The sequence below is a fragment of the Carcharhinus amblyrhynchos genome, chromosome 9 (assembly GCF_965287045.1).
Source record: "Carcharhinus amblyrhynchos chromosome 9, sCarAmb.v2.hapA, whole genome shotgun sequence".
Taxonomy (NCBI): domain Eukaryota; kingdom Metazoa; phylum Chordata; class Chondrichthyes; order Carcharhiniformes; family Carcharhinidae; genus Carcharhinus; species Carcharhinus amblyrhynchos.
In genome coordinates, this window is record NC_137332.1 from 81,161,067 (window position 1) to 81,174,255 (window position 13,189).

Genomic DNA, 13,189 nt, shown 5'->3' on the forward strand with positions numbered 1-13,189 from the left:
CGTGGAACATCAGCCAGGTGGTGGAGGGCTGACAGATCAACAGGCATGTGAGAGCAGTAAGGGAGGGCCTGATAACCAGGCAGTTCTGGCACAAAGGATGGTGTTTGTGGGTTCTACTTCCTCCCCCTGCACCTCCCCCCCCCAAATGCCTTCTATATATCCTGCACATTGTCGCAAAAGTGATGGGCCTGGGTAATCTGTGTCAGTGAGTTTTTTGGCAGGCAGGAGGGTGATGACGGCTCGTTAAGCACCATTATGAAAATGCCGTGGTCACTCCTACCTGAGCTCTGCGTGCACACTGGCACCTGGGCCCATGTCTGTGTCGTGGGTAAGGATTCTGAAACCCCCATATAGGGCCCTGAGGGGGATAGGAGGGAATCACTCGTGGGGTATGCAAGACCAATGGCTTTCTTTTCTCAAGGACACAGAATTGAGGGGACTCCCCAACTGATAACATAATGAGGCATCTGTCAGGTGATCGTCAGTTGGCCAGGAATCATAATCAAGACAAATAAGTCACAGTTGGGTGTTGAAAAAACATTTATTTACAATAAGTGTTTAGATAAGCTGCTGTGACGTAAAAACTTGTGAACAGAAAACGTTAAGGTGCTTACATTTCTAACTAGTGCAGCCCTTCACCCGTGCCATCTCAGTGCAACTACAACTTCCTAACCTGACTTTGTGACCTACCACTACATCTCAGCGACTGCCCAGAATGTACATCCGAAGTGGAGGGAACCAGCTGCCTACCTCACCCCATGGCCTGTGATGTGTGTGGTGGGTGTCTTCTGGATGCTCTAGACCTTGAGGGCCCTGGCCTGCTTCCAGATGGCTGGGATGTTTCCATGACATCCTCTTCATCCTGCTGCCCCTGAGATGAACCCAGTATCAGGAAGTAAGAAGTCAGAAGGTAGAACAAAGAACAAAGAACAACCCAGCACGGGAAACAGGCCCTTCGGCCCAACGAGCCCGCGCCGCCGCATCGCCCTATACCTATTCTACCCTGCATGTCTACGAATGGGACCCTACTCAGTCAGATTCAGGGAAGAAATAGTGTCAATTTGGTGGAAACCAATTAGCCTAAAAGCACATCTTCGGGGTGTGGGAGGAAACCGGAGCGCCCGGAGGAAACCCACGCAACCACAGGGAGAATGCGCAAACTCCCACAGACACAGGCCCAAATCCATGTATCTGCACAGCTAGCAGTGCTAGTCACTGAGCTGTTGTGGAGCCCGTCTATCGGTCCAGGATCAAGCACACACACCGACATGAAGTACTAGGCCACTCCTGGACTTCCAAGAGCAGCCCACGCACGACCCGCCGTGTGCATGCCCCTCGCTTGACACGAGGTGGACCTCCACCTGTGGAATAAAGACAAAAAATATTAATCATGCAGCCTGCCCTTCCGGTGTCTCCCGAGGTTTAACCCTATTTAATAGCCCCTACCATATCCCTCCATTCTCGTTTCACTCATGTGCCTATCTAACTGCATCTTAAACGAGTCCAACGTTCCTGCCTCCACCACCCTACTCGGTAGTGCATTCCAGACCCCCACAACTCTCTGCGTAAAGAACCTTCCTCTTACCTCCAAATTATACCTCCCCCCCCTCACCCTTAAGTGATGACCTCTTGTGTTCGTACCCAGTCTAGGGAGCAGTCTCTCACTATTAACTCTATCTATTCCCTTCAGTATCTTATATACCTCTATCATGTCCCCTCTCAATCTCCGTCTTTCCAAGGAGAATAGCCCCAGTCTCTTCAATCTCTCCTCGTAACCCAGTCCCCCCATGCCAGGCAACATCCTGGTAAACCTCCTCTGCACCCTTTCCAGAGACTCCACGTCCTTCCGGTAATAAGGTGACCAGAACTGGACGCAGTACTCCAAATGCGGTCTAACCAACGTTCTGTATAACTGAAGCATTAGACGGCAGCTTTTATACTCTAAGCCCCTTCCTATAAAGGCTAACATCCCATAAGCCTTCCTAACAACGTTCTCCACTTGTGACGCAACCTTCATGGATTTGTGAACCTGCACTCCCAGGTCTCTCTGTACGTCTATACTCCTAATCGGCCTACCTTTTATCACATAGCTCCCCTCTGCATTATTCCTTCCAAAATGCATCACCTCGCATTTGTCAGGATTAAATGCCATCTGTCACCTATCTATATCCTGTTGTATCACCTGACAATCCAGTTCTGTACCCGCCAACCCTGCCATCTTGGTGTCATCAGCAAACTTGCTGATCACACCACCTACTCCCTCTTCTAAGTCATTTATGTAGACTACAAAGAGGAGAGGTCCCAGTACCGAGCCCTGCGGCACACCACTGGTCACTGGCCTCCAGCCCGACAATGTACCCTCCACAACTACCCTCTGTCTCCTATTTCCCAACCAGTTCTCAATCCACCTAGCTACCTGGCCTCGTATCCCATGCGCCTTAACCTTTTCTACCAGCCTACCGTGAGGGACTTTGTCAAACGCCTTACTGAAATCCATATAGATGACATCAACGGCTCTCCCATCGTCAACCGTTTTTGTCACCTCCTCAAAGAATTCCACCAGATTCGTAAGGCAAGACCTCCCTCTAACAAAGCCATGTTGCGTATCCCTAATCAGATCGCAACGCTCCAAATGCTCATACATCCTACCCCTAAGTATTTTTTCCATTAAGTTCCCTACCACCGACGTCAAACTCAAAAGGTGTTGCCACAGCCACAGTCTCCTGACTGTAAAGCCCCAGCATGGGCTCGAGTCCTTCCTCCTTCCTTGGGGATGCCCCTTTAAAGTCACTGTTGTATCTGCATCCACGACCTACCCCAGCAGTGAGTTCCAGAGACACACAGCCCTCTCTAAGCAAATGAGCATACCTCATACATCTCCATTACATCTTGCCCCTCACACCCAAAATTTGTACCCCCAAGAAGTTGCCTCAAGAATGACAGGTACTTGTATCTGAAGGGCCGACTATGCTATTGCTGACTGCCTGCATCTCCCCTTCTTTGGGCATGAGGAGCTTGAGGTCTGGCTGACCATCTCCTGTCTTCACCCTTTCATGGGTGTTGTGCTCAAAGGTCTTCTGTGGAGACAGAAGGAGCCATGAAAGAAATGGTAGTGGCCCTTAGAGGGCAAACACAACAGGGCTCACTGGGAGAAAGGAAAGAGGTGCTTGGGAGCCAGGAGTTCAAAGCATGCAGGATGCTGGAAATGGGAGGATCTGGGGGAGATATCATAGAATCATAGAGCCCTACAGTGCAGAAAGAGGCCCTTTGGCCCATCAAGTCTGCACTGACCACAATCCCACCCAGGCCCTACCCCCAAATCCCTACATATTTACCCACTAATCCCTCTAACCTACACATCCCAGGGGCAATTTCTTAGCACAGCCAATCAACCTAACCTGCACATCTTTGAACTGTGGGAGGAAACCAGAGCACCTGGAGGAAACCCACACAGACACAAGGAGAATGTGCAAACTTCACACAGACAGTGATCCGAGCTGGGAATCAAACCTAGGCCCCTGGAGCTGAGAAGCAGTAATGCTAACCACTGTGCTACTGTGCCACCCCATGGGGGGGGGGGCGGTGGGAAACATGCTAAATGGGGTTCAGCACTCACTCTTACTGCACAGATGAGGTCATTGAGTTTTTTCTGGCACTGCTTCACAATTTGGGGGCTACTGCCCTGGCACTGACCGAGGCAGAGACTTCCTCCCATGCCACATTTCCATCAGCCCCCCAGGTCTGCGTCCTTCTGGGAGGATCACCTCACCTCACCTCACCTCACCTCACCTCACCTCACCTCACCTCACCTCACCTCACCTCACCTCACCTCACCTCACCTCACCTCACCTCACCTCACCTCACCTCACCTCAAATTTCATCCTCAGAAAATCAAGGAGCTGGTCATGAGCTTAGTTTTTTTTCTGCCTGCCTGTCCATTCTTCAGTTTTTTATGGAGCTGCCCCTCGTTAGGGCAGAACATTCCAGCAAGTTCCATGCAGTTTGCTTATTAGTTTCTTTCCACTCAGGGGAAGGCAAGTGAATACTTGCAGGTGTGCTGCTGTGGAGGGGGTTGGTGGGGGGATGAGTGTCTCAATGATTGGGCACAGGGGAGAGAGAGGGAGGCGTCAAACAGCCATCAGAGTCCAGAGGAGGTGGGGTCCTTGTACAGGACAGTCCGGACTGGGGGTGAGGGGGAATCACCCTACCTGATATTTGTAGGGTGGATTACTCTGCCTGAGATCAGTGGAGTGGAAGGTGGGGGGAGGGTGTCCGCTGCCACTCTGCCTGAGATGAATGAGGGGAAAGGGGCGTCCTCTGCCACTGTGCCTTAGATGAGTGAGGAGGAACGGGGAATCTGCTGTCACTATGCCTGAGGTTGTTGGAGAGGAAGGGGAAGACGGCTGCGATCGCCCTGGATGGTGGGAGATGAGGGGATAAGTGAGTCTTATGATGAGAGGGTGGGGCAATGTCTGTGGGGGCAAGGGGGAGGCATTAACCGGCCCAGACACGATGTGGCAGGGGAGCGCTTTTCAATTTTATTTTAAGTGCACATGCGCAGTTGGAAGGCTCCAATCAGAGCAGCAGCATTTCGGGCGCGATAAACCCCGCCCGTAATTCAGACTCTCAGTTTTTTTTCAGGCTATGTATATGGGGGCACCTGAGAACAGGTTTCCAAGTTGGATCTGAATTGCGCCAAGATTCAGCACTTAGAATCAAAATGGTAAAATCAGCCCTATTTCTTAGTTAGGTCTTTAGCCCATTCAGTAAGATCATGACTAATCATCTACCTCAACCCCACATTCGCATTCTATCACCATATCCTTGAATCTCTCTGTACCCAAACATCTGTTTTTAATATACTCAATGACTGAACAACAACAACCCTCGGGCAGAGAATTCCAAAGATTCGTAAGCCTCTGAGTCAAGAAATTTATATACATCTCAGTTCTAAAATCCTGAGACTAAATGACGCAATTTTAATTAAGTGCAGATTGTTGGGTTTTGGTGAAAGCTAATGACAAAGGAGGCTTGAAGCTCTTGACAGTTTCCAATGATACAGCACAGAGTAAAAAACGCATTCAGTACAAGAGCATTTTGGTGTGAAGCCTACCTCCGCTTCTCAAAGTTCAATATCCACCATCTTGATTTTGAATACAGCGAAGGATCATTTGGCAGTAGCATTGACTCCTCTCCAATTGTCACATTTGATATGATTGCATTTTGCCAAAATTGCCAATTTGACCCATCTTTCCAATCTTGGGGATCAATGCCAGAACAGGTTACGAAGCTTACATCGCTAGCAGAGGATTGCTTCACCACCGACCTTGATAGTTGCTTCTCCACCTACCTTCTGCAGTGATGATGCCTATACAAGATTTCCTGAGCACAACAATGATCTTACCTTATTTTCAATGAAATTCTTTGCAATTATTGGAAGCTCAGTTGAGGGCTAAAAGCCTGCCAACAAAGGAAACAACGTTTTAGTAACAGATGCCTTTGAAAAATTCTAGGCATACACTGGTGGGATTTTATGTCCAAAACTCAAGTAAGGAAACACTCAAAACTGCCTCCAGTTTCATCCATCATCTGCAAAAAAATGGCCCTGCTGGCTTGCCCATCAGGTCTTAGAGTGGGCTCCCCCCTGAACATAGGTGAGGGTAACCAATATGAACTGGCACCAGAGTGTTGGTAGAGATTGCCAGCTGGTTAATAAACATCGGAGTGATGAAAGGACTGACTGTGTCTAAGAAAGAATGGTTTGTCTGCCTCATGTGTCTCTAAGGTGGGTCTTTAATAGGTTGAAATTGAGCCCCATTATCACCCCCCCATCCCCACCCCAACATCTCCACTGTTCATGCAGGGGAAAGAGCCTTTCAGCATCTACCTTGTCAAACTCTCTCAGAATTTTATACTGTTCAATGAGACCACTCTAAACTCCAGAGAAGATCCAAGAAGTTGAAATGATCATAGGTCAATGAACCTTGGTGGCTCACAATGAGAAGCTGACTATAGTGGACAGGAGGGACCCTCTACAGGTTGACTCTCCACTTTTTGTTACTTAATAGCAGCTGAGTTGGCACTAAGAGTGCTGTAACTGATTATAGCATTTTAAGGGTTAGACAAGGGAAACTCATCCAAGCTGAACACTCCCAGTTGTTTTTCAGCAACCCATGTTCATTCACAGACATCAAATGATGATTGGGCTTGATTCACTGTGATGCCTCCATGGTCAAGCAGTTGCATGTTATGCAAACATTGGGCCACTTGGGATTAATTACTGGCAGATATTTTTAAAACTCTGCTAGAACGTGGAGTTGAGGCAGTGGAGGAGTTAATATTGCCTGCAGATGAGGAATAAGGTTCTAATTGATTCCTGCACCCAGAGACCTGATTCAGTGCTAGTCTGATCTCTGTGTCATATTAAAGATTAATGATTTGCTGTCAGAAATTTACTCAAAAGAACATTTGGGCAGTTCTGGAGAAATAATGGTGCTTGGTTGAAAGACAAGTAACTTGATTTTACTTGACCAAGGTGTAAAATTGTAACTTTCTCCAAGTCTGTGAAGAAACTTGGTGGTGTTGTAAAACAATGCACACTAATATTACTACACAAAATATGACTGGAAGAGAGATAAATTAGTTGGTGGAATAGGTATTTCAGTGAAAATTTTTTTTTATAGCTTTGTTATTTTGAACATCATTAGGCTGCAAGTGAATGAACAAGAGTAAGTATAAGTAATCAAGGCATAATTGAGCTACATGTTGACATCATTATTTTCAGAGCTCAGAGACAGCATTTTCGTGGGCCTCAGTCAGAGTCCCATAATTTTTGCAAGTTTCCATCGGCTCAAAATACTATCCAGCAATTTCACAGTTAAATGCACTTAGGGAATTTATGAATGGGTTGGAGTTGACTGCTGAAGAATAAATTAAATCATGAAGCAGAAATATTTGTAGGTCAGACTGAGATAAAATGCTGAAACTTGAGTTTGTCAACATGTGATGAACAATATTGCACAGAGCATCAATCTTAGGACTGTCTTGATCAGTGTGGATAAAACTATATATGAGGTAGTGTGATTATTATCATGGTTGGCTTCCATTAATGCCATTTTAGTCAGCTTTAATTCTGTAATAACTCCTGAGTTTAAAAGTCGCATGTTCAAATCCCACTCAAAAGGCTTGAGCACAAAATCTAGGGTGACACTCCAGTGCAGTACTGAGGGAGTTCTTCATGTCAAAGGCACTATTTTTCAGCGAGACATTTAAACTCAGGCTATGTCTGCCTTCCTGGATGTACATGAAAGATCCCCTCACAAAGCTTTGGAGAAGAGCTGGGGAGTTCCTAGTTCCTTGACCAACATTTATCTCTCAACCAGCACCAGCAGACAGAATATCTGATCGTTTACTTAATTGCTGTTTGTGGGACCTTGCTGTGTGCAAATTGGCTGGCATGTTTTCCTATATTACCACAGTGAATATACTTCAAAAATATTATATTGGCTGTAAAGTCCTTCTTTAAAGTGCCTGAGGAATGACATATTAATGCATGTTTTTTCTAAATCACACAATATGTTTTTCCCTGGCTGTTCCCCGAGACCAGACTCTATCATATACTGTGGAAGAAGTATGGCTCTGACGAGAGCACTTCCAACTCCAGCTGGTGCCAGATCAGCTTTCACTTCAAAGCCACCCTCTGACATATGTTAAGTAGTACTTGACCTATTTATTTGAAGACAGACTTGTATTTAATTTATTAAGTTTGTGTTAGAAGGTTGGTATGGTTATGGTTAGTAATATCAAAGGCCTTCTTGAGGTCCAGTAAAGGGTCACTGGCAGAGTCATGTGTTCAAATTAGTGGCACCAGACTTATTTGTCCTGGTTATGTCAGATTTTAAGCAGATGAGCCAATATGATGTGGTACCTGAAGTCCTTTTTACAATGCTTTTTTAATGAATGATTTGTTTTTAACTCCAAGAATCTGATCCATCAGCAAGACTTTACATCTGCCTGCTTATATTTAGAAATGACACAGAACAGCTCTGCATTGTTTACCTGAGGTTGTAGCTGGTCATCACAGAAAGGTTTTGTGATGTGAACATTTTTGTGTTTAAAATTAGCATTCCATGTATCTTGCTGGAGCTTGTCATTGCACAATGAAGCACTGAGCATTTGATTTTCTTAATGTACATTTTATTAATAGAATGGTATATATTTACTCTTAAAGCAGCATTTTTGACTGCTGGAGAAATGGAGCATTTAATGTTGATGTGTAGTTGTGTAGTTGATATGTAGTTGATGTGTAGATTATTACTTGAATTGGTGTAAATTGAGAGATGGGATGCTCAGCAAGACTTTGGTGTGCATCATTTGCTGAAAATAAGTGTGCAAATTCAGGCAATAAAGAAGGCAAATGGTATGTTGACCTTCGTAGTGAGACGATTTGAGCATAGGGATGGAGGCATTTTGCTGCAATTATATAGGGCATTAGTGAGGCCATTGTGTGCTGTTTTGGTGTCCTTATCTGAGGAAGAATGTCCTTGCTATTAGAAGGAGTACAGTGAAGATTTACCAGGCTGATTCCTGGGATGGCAGGTCTGTCATGTAAGGAGAGTCTAGATCGGTTAGGATTAGACAGGGTAGATTCAGAAAGAATGTTCCCAATGGTGGGGGAGTCAAGTACTAGGGGTAAACCTTTTAGAACTGAGGTGAGGAGAAATTTCTTCACCCAGAGGGTGGTGAATGTATGGAATTCACTACTACACAAAGTAGTTGAGGCCAAAATGTCTAACTTCAGGAAGAAATTAGGTATAGTTCTTGGGGCTAAAGGGATCAAGGGGGGATAGGGGAAGGGGGGATCAGGATATTGAATTCGATGATCAACCATGATCAAAATCAAAGTGATTGGTGGAGCACCTTCGAAAGGCCAAATGGCCTACTCCTGCTTCTAGTTTCTATGTAGTGAGCTTCCAGTGCAGCATATTGATTGCAAATCTGAATTTTTTTAGTTAGCTGCGCACACAGAAATGCATCACCATTAGGGAAAGAACAGGGGAGTGATCATCCATTGAATCTGTCTACACTTCTTGTTACCTTGGAAAAGCAGCCAATGTAGAGCAGCCAACCAAGGAGACCACACACCTCAGACGTACTCTCTTCACCGTCTTTGGTTGGGAAAATGGCACAAATATATCAGACCACATACCAACCGACTCAGGAACAGCTTCTTCCCTGCTGCCATCAGACTTTTGAATGGTCCTATCATAAATTAAGCTGATCTTTTGCTTCACCCTATCTGTAACTGTAACACTGTATTTTACACCCCATCGTTCCTTCTCCCCTATGTACTGTGTGAATGGTATACTTTGTATAGTGTGCAAGAAATAATACTTTTCACTGTATCCCAATACATGTGACAGTAATAAATCAAATCAAAAATTTGATAGCTGTTTCAGAGAGCTGTACAGGAACAAGGGTCAGAATGGCACCTCTGTGCAGTGTAATTCTGTGAATATGCTCATATGTAGATTTTCTGTTGGAGTTTGCACACTCAATTGGAAGACGTACACTTACCCAAAGGCAGATTGGCAGCAGTTAGCGCCCCCATGTGTATGCAGAGATACTGCTGGTAATCGTTTCCAGGTATGCAGCTTACCCAAGGAAGACACTGGTAAGTTTTCCTGCTATTTGACCAGGTAGGATTACTTAATTCGTAAGGTAATGACAGCAGAGCTATTTAGAATCAAATGAGTGGAATGTCAGGTCCCAATGATAGGCCAAACCTCCAAGCCCAATTACTATGCTGGTTTGTCTGGTCAATCATCAGCTGTACCTGAAATTGTTATGGACCTCCCTAGTTCGAGAACCAATCTACTGGGTAACGATGAAGGATATAGGCTGTGAACATTTCTAAATGGGGCTTCCGCCAGGTGTGACAGACTAAGACCTCACCCTGTATAACTTTTTTTCGAAAATGTATGGAGATATTTCATTGCTATCCCTAAAACGTTTAAACTGGTCAAGGACTTAAAATTGCTAAGTACAACATATCATGGGCTGCACAGATGAAATTCAAAGGCCTTCTGCATTTCATAACCTCGGCTGGCCAACGTGAGTCTGTTTGTCTGCAAAGACGAATGGCACTGCAACCTTCCTTTCAATACTTAATGGTTGAGACATTTCACAATCTCAGGGACCCAGACAAAGGATACACATTCCACGTTAAAAGGCAGAGTGGAGAGGTGGGAATCATGTGACAATGACCTCAAGCTTGTGGAACTGCAGCGTCAATCTGCGCTTTGCCACCTAACTAGCAGCATTGCAGACAATGAACTCTGGCCTAGGTTGAATCCCTGGCCCCATCAACACGACTCTTGCCTAAAATACTGTACCATTGCCTACAAGACCAATTCATCGTTGCATGGCTATCACGTCGTGTGAAGTCAACACCACTGGAAAAGTGAATTATTCAGCATTGGTTTCCAGCTCACCTGACCTCTGTGAAGGAATACCTCATTAGAATTTGATTCGGGATTAGGGAACCCACATAAAACAATATTACTTTTCCTTGTCCTTCTTTTGCCATATGAGTGCAAAGGAGGCAAAATTGTAACCCTCCTCCTGCATTTTTGAGTGTGTGCAAATAAACTAATCCTTTGAGTTCACCCCATCTCAAGTTAATAGAATTTGGATCATACCAAAACCAAAGAGTTGGGAATTACGCAACCACTTACAAAGGAGAAAGCAAATCAAAACAAAACACATTTCTATTCGTGGATGGGCGGTGGGAGGAGAAATTAGTGCTAATTAAATTCAGACCCCTCCTGTCAACACGGGTCTGAGATGCCTGGGAGAATCATGTGATGTAAGCTTCACTCCCAACACTGAATCCTCCCAAGACCTAAGGAAAAGCAGATCAAAACAGTGGGAAAACAAATATCTTTAACAAATTTTAAATTATTAATTGAGCTAGCATCTACTGCTTTTATTGGGGAAAAAAATTACACACTTCTAGTACTATTTCTGTGAGTTATTTCCTCATCTTTCTGAAAGCCCAGGCTCTGTCTTTAAGCTTGTTCCTTTATTCTAGACTCCCCTACCAGCAGAAAAATGTCCTCACCAAAAATTGCAGGTTTTGGGGGGAAAAGGCAGGGAAGAGTGAGTCTAGCTGAATCGCCAACATGGGCATGATGATACAAATGACCTCCTGCACTGTAACCACTCTTCTTTCATTTGAATGGTGCCTGCTGACCAATAACCTGTTTCTTGTCATTCCTTTGGTTTTAGTCATTACTACATTGGTTGGCACAGTGGTTAGCACTGCTGCCTCACAGCGCCAAGGACCCTGGGTTCAATTCTGGCCTCGGGTAACAGTGAGGAGTTTGCATTTTCTCCCCGTGTCTGCATGGGGTTCCTCCCACAGTCCAAAGATGTGCAGGTTTGGTTGATTAGTATGTTCAATTGATCCTTGGTGTCAGGGAAATTAGCAGGGCAAATACTTGGGGTTACATGGATAGGGCCTGGGTAGGATTGTTGTCAGCGTGGGCTCGATGGATCGAATGGCCTCTTTCTGCACTGTAGGAATTCTGTGATTCCATGATGCTGTCAGCTAGATCACTGAAAAAAGCTTGAGATCAAGGAGGTTAAAGCTGGGCTGCCAACATCCGCAGCTGAAGAAGTGCCTCAACTCAGTTTGAACAGCTCTGATTTATTGCATCCATTTCTTCTGACTTGTTCCAGGGTTTGTATTAGTATTGAGGCTGCAGCTAGTGTATTGCTCATTTTCAATTTAAGTTTTCTACATTTTAATTAATTAAAATTTTTTGGTAAATTCACACACAATTTGTGTATTGTATAATGCCTCATGGATGCTACTGAGTTGTCCAGATTATGAATTCAGTAACTAGTTTCTGTGTTTAATATGAGTCTACATCCCATTGGTCCTGCCAAAATGGACCACTACACATTTATCTGCGTTGAAGTCCATCTGCCACTTCTCCGCCCAGTCTTGCATCCTATCTATGTCCCGCTGCAACTTCTGACATCCCTCCAGACCATCCACAACACCACCAACCTTCGTATCATCTGCGAACTTACTAACCCATCCCTCCACTTCATCATCCAGGTCATTTCTGGTCGCCTCACTATAGGAAGGACGTGGAAGCTATTGAAAGGGTGCAGAGGAGATTTACAAGGATGTTGCCTGGATTGGGAGGCATGCCTTATAAAGATAGGTTGAGGGAGCTGGCACTCTTCTCCCTGGAGAGACGAAGGTTGAGAGGCAACCTGATAGAGGTTTATAAGATGTTGAGAGGAATAGATAGAGTGGATTCTCAGAGGCTATTTCCCCGGGCTGAAATGGCCGCTACGAGAGGACACAGATTTAAGGTGCAGGGAAGCAAGTATAGAGGAGATGTTAGGGGTAAGTTTTTCACTCAGAGGGTGGTGAGTGAATGGAATCGGCTGCCATCAGTGGTGGTGGAGGCGAACTCGCTGGGGTCTTTTAAAAGGCTTCTGGATGAGTATATGGGATCTAATGGGATTGGGAGTTATAGATAGGTCTATGGCTTAATAGGTATAGAAGTGATTGGCGCAACTAGTGGGCCGAAGGGCCTGTTTGTGCTCTAGTGTTCTATGAGTCTACTAATGACAATGACTTCACCAATAGGGGTTTGGAGGGGTGAGCAAGAGATAGAATTATATTCCTTTGTGGGGGCTGTGGCATAGTGATAATGTTACTGGACATCATCATTCAGAGACCCAGGGTAATGCTTTGTGGACCCTGGTTCGAATCCCAGAGCGGCCAATGGTGAAATATGAATTAAATAAGAATCTGGGATTGAAAGTCTAATAATGATCATGAAACCATTGTCAATTGTCAAAAAAAAGATCTGGTTTACTAATGCTCTTCAAGAAGGAAACCTGCTGTGCTCGCCTTGTGTGGTCTACATGTGACTCGAGACCCACAGCAAAATGGTTGATTCTTAACTACCCTCAGGGATGGGCAGTAAATGCTGACCCAGCCAGCGACACCCACATCCCAAAAAATCATTTTATAAAATAGCAATCAACTCAAAATCAGTCTTAAACATAGGAATTGAATAAGAATTTAATGCAATGTCTGCAATAAACAAGCATGTTTTCATCAAAGGTGCAACAAATAGAACCTTTACAGTTCATTAACTCA